General features: G+C 48.0%; 1 pseudogene; it reads left to right on the forward strand.

Moving 5' to 3' along the window:
* Window positions 1-7,421: 7,421 nt before the first annotated feature.
* Window positions 7,422-8,704, forward strand: LOC124655567 (annotated as a pseudogene).
* The last annotated feature ends 1,014 nt before the right edge of the window (window positions 8,705-9,718 follow it).

A 9,718-nucleotide genomic window follows, 5' to 3' on the forward strand; every position in this document is an offset into this window, starting at 1 on the left:
GCGGGCAGCGGAAGTAGTAGCTCCTCTTGAATCCGACAGCACGACGGCGTGGTGTCGGTGGCGGTGGAGAATCCCGGCGAAGCTTCGTTAAGCGTGCGGGGAAGAAGGAGGAGTGGGACGGCTAGGGTTTGGGGAGAGGGGGTGGCCGGCCTCTATGGGGTGCGGCCAGCTTGTGGCTTTGTGTTGGCCGGCCCCCTCCCCTTGGCCCTCATTATATAGGTGGAACACCCAAGAGTTGGTCTACAAGTCTTCGAATAAGACCCCAAACCAAAACCTTCCATATGACATGAAACCTACCCAAGCTAGGATTCCCACTAGAGGTGGGATTCCCACCTTCCCTTGGGAGGGGGTGGCCGGCCACCTTAGGTGGAGTCCACCTGGGACTCCACCCCCTAGGGTTGGCCGGCCATGGTGGTGGAGTCCCTTCGGGACTCCGCCTTCCAAAGTGACTTTCTTCCGGATTTTTCTAGAACCTTCTAGAACCTGCCATAAATGCACTGGATCATTTCCAAACTTGGAATATGACTTCCTATATATGAATCTTATTCTCCGGACCATTCCGGAACTCCTCGTGATGTCCGGGATCTTATCCGGGACTCCGAACAAATATTCGAACTCCATTCCAAATTCAAGTTCTACCATTTCAACATCCAACTTTAAGTGTGTCACCCTACGGTTCGTGAACTATGCGTACATGGTTGAGTACTCACTCCGACCAATAACCAATAGCGGGATACTGGAGATCCATAATGGCTCCCACATATTCAACGATGACTTCGGTGATCGAATGAACCATTCACATACGATACCAATTCCCTTTGTCACGCGATATTTTACTTGTCCGAGGTTTGATCATCGGTATCACTCTATACCTTGTTCAACCTCGTCTCCGACAAGTACTCTTTACTCGTACCGTGGTATGTGGTCTCTTATGAACTTATTCATATGCTTGCAAGACATTAGACGACATTCCACCGAGAGGGCCCGAGAGTATATCTATCCAGTCATCGGGATGGACAAATCCCATTGTTGATCCATATGCCTCAACTCATACTTTCCGGATACTTAATCCCACCTTTATAACCACCCATTTACGCAGTGGCGTTTGATGTAATCAAAGTACCTTTCCGGTATAAGTGATTTACATGATCTCATGGTCATAAGGACTAGGTAACTATGTATTGAAAGCTTATAGCAAAAAACTTAATGACGAGATCTTATGCTACGCTTAATTGGGTGTGTCCATTACATCATTCATATAATGATATAACCTTGTTATTAATAACATCCAATGTTCATGATTATGAAACTAATCATCCATTAATCAACAAGCTAGTTTAAGAGGCATACTAGGGACTTCTTGTTGTCTACATATCACACATGTACAAATGTTTCGGTTAATACAATTATAGCATGATATATAAACATTTATCATAAACATAGAGATATAAATAATAACCACTTTATTATTGCCTCTAGGGCATATCTCCTTCATATTCCTCTTGAATTCTTTTTGGTTCTAATTTCAAATTTGTTTGAAATTGTACATTCATATGCATGTATGTATACAGTACCGTAGAATATGTGAAACTCCTTCAAAATTAAAACCCAAAAGAAATAAAATAATATAAATTAAAAAGAAACCAGATTTAGGGGGAGGGGGGCTAAACCCTAAACCCTGCGAGGCCTTTAGTCGCGGTTGGCCGGAAGAACCGCGACTAAAGGGCCTCCGCCACGGCGCTCGCCTGCGGCCCACGTGGACGGGCCTTTAGTCGCGGTTTGTAAGGAACCGCGACTAAAGGGGGGGCCTTTAGTCGCGCTTCTTTGGTCGCGGTTGCGCCACCGCGACTAATGGCAGTTGCCAACCGCGACCAAAGCCACTTTTTCCACCAGTGTAGTCGCGGTTCGGGTGGCGAACCGCGACTAAAGACCTGGGCCCAGCGCGCTCGGTGGCCAGCTGGTGGACGGGAGGGGCTTTAGTCGCGGTTGGCCAGGCCAACCGCGACTAAAGGTCCTCGAGCACTGGCCGAAGGCCTTTAGTCGCGGTTGGCCGGGCCAACCGGGACTAAAGGCCCATCCCTATAAAGGGCCTCAGCTCACAGCACTTAGCCATTTGGTGCCACTTCTCTTCACAAGCTTCACAAGGGGGTGTAGGTTTCCTTTTGGTTCCTCTTATGCACACAAGGTGTTTGATAAAATGCCCCAAGAGCATGAAACAAACATGATATGAAGTGTCGGAGCCACACTGAACCAATACATGCATGACGATTTGCAGAGTTTGTGCCACTCAACCTTTGCGACCATCATTGTCAACGCCAAGGTACTCGGTTTTGAACCGCTTGAAGCACCGTGACGCAACATGACCCACCTTGTCACAGATTTGACAGATGGGTCGGTTTCCTTCATCACCACGGCCTCCATTGCCATGGTTGTAGGAGTTGTAGCCTCCACCTCGGCCACCGTAGCTGTTACCGCCGCCGCGGCCACCATGGTTGTATCCGCCGCCGCGGCCACCATGAGGCGGACGGCGCCTTGATTGGAGTTGAGGATGCGCGGGACGATCTGGAAGTGGAAGCCCTTCTCGGCGGGGATGCGGCGGCAGTCGACGTCGAAAGGGACTGACCAAAACGTTCCCGGCGTGGAGGCTGAAACCAAAACGTGGAGGCTGAAACCAAAACGTTCCCGGCCGGCCGAGTGGGCCTGCACGTGCGGCGCCGGCGCGTGGATGCCGCGCGCGTCGACAGCAGCGAAAAGGACGTGGGCCAGGGGTGGAGATTGCCTGTTGGAGACGGAGCGGCCACCACTAGTAGGAAAAGCCTCATCAGTGGCGCACGAAAAATGGATTCTGTGGCGCATGGGAGGTGCGCCACAGAAACGTCGCCACAAAAATAAGGTTTACGTGGCGCACCTGCCCATGCGCCACGGAATTAAGGTTTACGTGGCGCACTTGTTCTTAGGTGCGCCACGGAAAGCGTGCGCCACAGAATTGGTTTTTAGTGCGCCACGGAATTTGCTTGTATTATACACGATTTTGTGCTGCTGCTATACACATGCGGTTTATAGACAGCAATACGGATACACGGATACACGGGTTATATACGGCAACATTCAGATATAATATAAATATCATGTACATTGCACTGAGATATAACATAGACATCATCATCACATTACTTAGAGCCCGATCGAGATACATATATAGTGGCAAGTGTCAAATGTTTTGCATACAACTCTTAATTCATACAAAATTCACAATTTCGAGATACAAAGTAGTCTTCATCCGGTTCCTCCTTTGCTCCAGTCATCTCTACCCACCGGGCTCGCTTGCATCGGGGTCCTTCATCCGAGTTCCTACTATGATGAAAATGGAAGAAAGTGAGACCAACAAGTCCGATGCACAAGAGAAATGGAATAAATGCCTCATACATTGTTGGTCAACACAAATATTAACATTCGGGGACGGTGTAAGTGAGACCAAGTCCGATGCACAAGAGATTGATCTTTGTGCTATCTTACCAGAGCTCACTTACGCCGCCCGAGTGTACGGTGACCAAACATTTTAATCATCGGCATTTTGAAAATCTCAAAGCAAATGGAATGACAAAATGGAATAAGTGCCTCATACATTGTTGGTCAACACAAATATTAACATTCAGGGATGGCGTAAGTGAGACCAAGTCCGATGCACAAGAGATTGATATTTGTGCTATCTTACCAGAGCTCACTTACGCCACCCCCAAGTGTACGGTGACCAAACATTTTAATCATCGGCATTTTGAAAATCTCAAAGCAAATGGAATGACAAAATTGAATAAGTGCCTCATACATTGTTGGTCAACACAAATATTAACATTTAGGGATGGTGTAAGCGAGGCCGGGTAGGATGCACAAGAGATTGATATTTGTGCTATCTTACCGGGCTCACTTACGCCACCCCGAGTGTACGGTGACCAAACATTTTAATCAACGGCATTTTGAAAATCTCAAAGCAAATGGAATGACAAAATAGAATATGTGCCTCATACATTGTTGGTCAACACAAATACTATGGTCGGAAACCATAGTTGCGGTATACACCGCCGTATACTTTGCGAGAGGGCCCCCTTTCCCCGGTCGGCGTTCCGTCAACGGGTGCTTGACGACACAACAACGCCGATCTGCATCTCCGGCGCGAGAACCACGCCGGTCCCTCGCTGTCCAGTGAACGAGTCCTTGATGCAAAGACCGTGCCGGCCTGCCCGGCATTATGCCGGGCCGTGTTGCCGCGCTTCAAGCCGTGTGTCCGCGCCTGCAGCTGTTCGCCTTCTTGCCCGGTGAACCAATAGGCTGATCGTTGGAATAACGAAACCGATGACAGCCGGTCGCAAGATTAAATTGCGATCGGCCGTCATCGGCTTCCTTATTCCAGCGATTAGTCTATTCGTTCACCGGGCAAAAGCGAAGAGTGCGGGGCGCGTGATCGACACGGCCGAGCGCGACAACGGGGTCGGCATGATGCTAGGAGGCTGGCACCGTCTTGGCATTAAGGACTCGTTCACATGCTGAGACGGCGAGAGAAGAAAAATGGTGCTGCGCCGGAGTGGCATGTCGGCGTTGTTGTCTCATCAAGGACTCGTTCACGGAACGGCGGCCGGGAAAGGGGAGCTCGTCTACAAAGTATATTGCGGCGTATAGGTGACCAAACATTCTAATCATCGGCACTAAAATGGAAGAAAGGCCAATGCAATTAAGAAGTAGCTAGTATGAACTAAATGGAATGCCTCATACTTTGTAGGTCGAAACAAATATGAACATCCCGGGATGGCGTTAGTGAGGCCAGGTAGGATGCACAAGAGATTGATATTTGTGCCATCACACCAGGCTCACTAGCGACACCCGAGTGTACGAGTGATCAACCAACCATCTAATCATCGACAAGTACAAAAACACCACCAAACCAGCAACCATGGTGACATAAGTCAAGATGCTCAAACACACATAGCATGCATGGAGCAGATGCTCCAAAGGGATTATTCATCACTTGGTAGTAACCAAGTGATGCTGGCAAGAGAGAGGCCAAGTCTGAGCTAGTCAATTCAGTAGACATGGATATGCATAAGTAAGCAAGAACACATAGCCTATCCAAGTTAACCAGATAAAACCAACCTTGACAGCCAACTGAATCACCTAGCACCACCTAGCATTTTAAAACCATCAGAAACAGTCCTTTTTCTTCAAAGGATACCACGGTGGCATTCATTTACATGATCCCCTACGGTGGATATCTCTAATTTCATCAAAGCCAACAAGAAAAAGAAATATATCATTACTCGAGTTGAGTTCATAACAAAGCTAGGGTCCATAAGGGATTACTCATCACTTGGTAGTAACCAAGTGATGTCTGTAAGAGAGAGGCCAAGCACGAGCTAGTCAATCCAGTAGAGATGGATATGCATAAGTAAGCAAGAACACATAGCCTATCCAAGTTAACCGAGATAAAACCAACCTTGACAGCCAAGCTGAATCACCTAGCACCACCTAGCATTTTAAAACCATCGAAACTGAGTCCTTTTTCTTCAAAGGATACCACGGTGGCATTCATTTACATGATCCCCTACGGTGGATATCTCTAATTTCATCAAAGCCAACAAGAAAAAGAAATATATCATTACTCGGTTGAGTTCAAAACAAAGCTAGGGTCCATAAGGGATTACTCATCACTTGGTAGTAACAAAGTGATGTCGGCAAGAGAGAGGCCAAGCCTGAGCTAGTCACTCCGATGAGAGATGGATATGCATAAGTAAGCAAGAGCACATAGCCAATCCATGTTAACCGAGATAAAACCAACCTTGACAGCCAAGTCGAATAACCTAGCATCACCTAGCTAGTCTTTTAAACCATCGAAACTTCCCATTTTCTTCAAAGGATACCATAGTGGCATTCATTTACATGATTCCCTATCGTGAATATCTCTATTTGGATAACATAAGCAATCCACACCGAGTAAACAAGTCCTCATCACCTTATACAGGTTCAAACTTTGGATTTGTTTTCAACAAAGGTTGGAAAACAAATCAAATCCATTTAGTTTAACTGAATCATCACCAACACATGGTTCATTAATAAGAAGTGACAAGCATAGCACCAATTAATCAAGCAATATAGCAGACATCGGTAACAAACATAGCACCAATTAATCAACTATAGCTCCATCGGTAACAAGCATAGCAGCAATTAATCAAGCAATAGCAGCATGACCTGCACATGACACTTTACTAGAGCCAAAGCTTCGATAAAGCAATCAAGGCTTTCATGCAGTTCTTGACGAGCAACAAGCGCAAGCAATGGGATCATAATTCAATCCCTGTGCACATACAAGGTGATAAGCGGTTAATTACAATTGCATTAGACATCAATTGCAACCTGGCACGAGGTGAAGATTGAATCACCCAATGTCCGAGAACCAAGCAATTGCATGGATTCAGTTACCATAGCAAGACAATCAAAGTAGCAGATAGCTTCACTTGGCTGCATAGAGGAGATACTGAGTAACAAACCAAGCCAGCAAAGGAGGGGAGAGAGTTCTCCCCCTCTCTGCATAGAGGAGATACTGAGAAACAGCATCCGAGCATTTCATCGAGCACCTTGCTCGCGCGGGAGAAGGAAGAGGGAGGGGAGGGCAGAGGTGGAGCTCACCGAAAACGGGGGTGGATGAGGAGTTTGACGACGATGGCAGGGGGTGGAGGAGGTGGAGGACGCGGCGGCTCGGCCTCCTCCTTGATGCGGCGGCGCGGACCCCTCCCCTGCACGCCTTGGCCCCTCCTCCTCCACGCCGCAGCGGCATGTGCTGCTGGTGGCGGGGATGGGTGGAGCGTGGGGGCATGCGCCCCTCGCGGAGGAAGGCGGCGGCGACGGCGATGGCGACGGCGACGACCATGGCGGCGCGCCTTGGTACGGATCGGAGGGGGAGAAGGGAGAGAGGTGGCGCGGCAGTAGAGGGGATGAGACGGCGCGGGGAGGGGTACGGGGATAATATAAGTTCCCCTATTTCTGTGGCGCACCAGCTCAAGTGCGCCACAGAATCAACAACTTCTGTGGCGCACCAGAGCAAGTGCGCCACAGAAATAGGGGAACTTATATTTCTGTGGCGCAGCAGGCCGTGTGCGCCACAGAAATACCTACGCTAATAATTGGGAGTGCCAGGATGTGGGCCCCACATAGTTTCTGTGGCGCAGGGTTCAGCAATGCGCCACAAAAATAAGCTAGTTTTGTGGCGCACACAGTCTCGTGCGCCACAAAATAAGTTTCTGTGGCGCACTCAAAACGGTGCGCCACAGAACTAAGCTTCGCCTATAAGGATTTTCCTACTAGCACGTTTTCCCTGGCGGAGGACTTAGCGCCGCCGCCCCTGAACGCATCGGAACGAGAGCACGAACACGACTATGGCCGAACAAGATAAGACTGCAGCGCCCAAGAAGACGGCGGAGGAGGAGATGGCCGACGAGGCGGCGACCTACACGAAACACGCTCGGGACTGGAAATCCGCTTCCTCCTCCTCCCGGCGTGCTTTCTTCGACAACGAAAGTGAGAAGAAACAAACCCTCTCATATTTATTCAATTCAATTTCTATATAGCAAGGTGTTTATCTATATATAGACCTTGTGCGCGCATGCTAGTAATTTCTAACACACTCGCTTGGTTTGGGTACTTGGTGCAGCTGTGTTGAGTTCAATGCAGTTTACGCACTACACACCTGGACACATCCCATACAACACCGCCGGTTTCACCCCGGAAACCTTGCAGATCATCTCCATCAAACTCGTCGAAATCGCTGGTGGCCTCGAGTTCCCCTTGTCTGTCTACGGCGTAGTTGCCGTCCGAGACACCGTGGATGGCCGCCGAAACATCCTCTTCCGTCGCCGTACCTACTAGCAGGCGCAGCAACTGAAACAGAATGTACGTGTATGTATGCTGCTCGTCTTCTTTTCATGTAGTGCTCTTACCCCGCGCCAGTCCTCGCTTGCTGATCGACAGACTCCTTGATGGTGCTCGCTTGCAGGATTCTTTTTTGTGCCTCACGGGTCCATCCCGTGCGATTGTGTTCACGGACGCCGTCGATTTCGAGCTCCAACTCGCGGTAAAAGGTACACCCGACAAAGCGTTGATCAGCCAAGCGTGCCGTTACACGGGAGGACATGGTCCCGGTGTCTCGACCATCTGCTTCAAGAACGTCATGTGCACACTAGAGCTATGCGTGCAGCCGGTTAGAAGGACGGTCCAGGCCACTATCTTGAACGTCCATGTTGTCAAAAGACGGGTCATGGCCTTTCGAACACGGCGGTTTGGTCGCTTGCTACCCGTCATCAGGGGAGTTTGTGTTCACTGATAGTGGGATCAACCGTCATACAATTGAACGCTCGTCTAGCCGGATTGTGTTGGTCGAATCAAAAGGTAGAGCAATCCCTAATGGCCGTGGTGCTTACATTGATCTGCAGAGGCAAGTTGTCTCCGTGGAAACCGAGGGAGCGTTGGACATTATCATTCAGGCCTACTCGAAATCTGGTGCTGTCGCTAAACGAGCTCGTGTTCGTTTAATGCCCAAGTTTTGCGGCATAAGCCAGGAGAAATGTGCGCTTTGTGGCGCTCAGGTACTGTTGCTTGGTCCCTCGTTCCGATGGACAATGCGGAGATTGGGTTAGGTCCATGCAACGGAAGGGTTGTTTGAAGTTTACATCTCGGAGGTTTCAATGTAGTCCGTAACATGTTTGATCAGTTTGCTTGTATCTCTGAATCTGTTACCTGTTTAAATTGTCCAACTGTATGGACAACAATAGCTTATGCCATCGTTTCTTGTAACCTGTAAGTTATGCTGTGTGTACTGCTTCTTTTTTGGACATTATTATTTTTTCACTTCATACGAGGCATGGTCAGTCTATCACAAAATTTCATTAGCTTGGGCAAAACACATTGTTCGTAAGCTATTATGAACAACACAAAAGTTCGGATGGATGTATGCAGCAGCAGGAGGCTTGGTTAAAGCTTGTATATATTGGAGTTGGCTCGTATCTCTAAATCGGATAGCTAGTGTCTCACAAAACATGGATGTTGGAAATATAGGTATAACTGAAGGAATACTTCTTTTGTGATTAGTTCAAACAACATTTTGATATTCATAAATATTCAGAAACAACTCTGGATCGTAGCCGGAAGCCCTGAAAACCAATAGATTGCACATTTAATTTACCACTAATACACTATATGCCGCTGACTATAACCCTGCAATAATTTCTTGTACCGTCATATCAAGACCTAATTGCATGGGCCTTAGCAAGACCGTTTCTTGTAGTTCTGCAATTCAAGACCCACAAACATCTCTTAGGAAGCAACACCCAACCTAATTGCATTTGGCGGCTCTTGAAAAAAATGATGTGCCATCCTGATACTTTGGGGTGGGTGAGGATGTACTTGCATTCTGAACATGCTTCTATACCATGCTTGAGTGCACTGTGGAATCCTATGAGAACCCGCTAGTAACTCTAATGACGATAAATTTAGGGAACATGGTTTTTCTCTAAACCTAGCAAGCACAGTTGACACAGTCAAGCATCTTTGAAAAAAGGCAATCGTCATCGACAATATGAACAACACAATAACGCAACAATATGCACTCAATGGCCTTGATGGTCCGAAGCTCCACAACAATACCTCAGTGTAGATGTCCACAACTTCATCATTTGGA

The sequence above is a fragment of the Lolium rigidum genome, chromosome 5 (assembly GCF_022539505.1).
Source record: "Lolium rigidum isolate FL_2022 chromosome 5, APGP_CSIRO_Lrig_0.1, whole genome shotgun sequence".
Classification (NCBI taxonomy): domain Eukaryota; kingdom Viridiplantae; phylum Streptophyta; class Magnoliopsida; order Poales; family Poaceae; genus Lolium; species Lolium rigidum.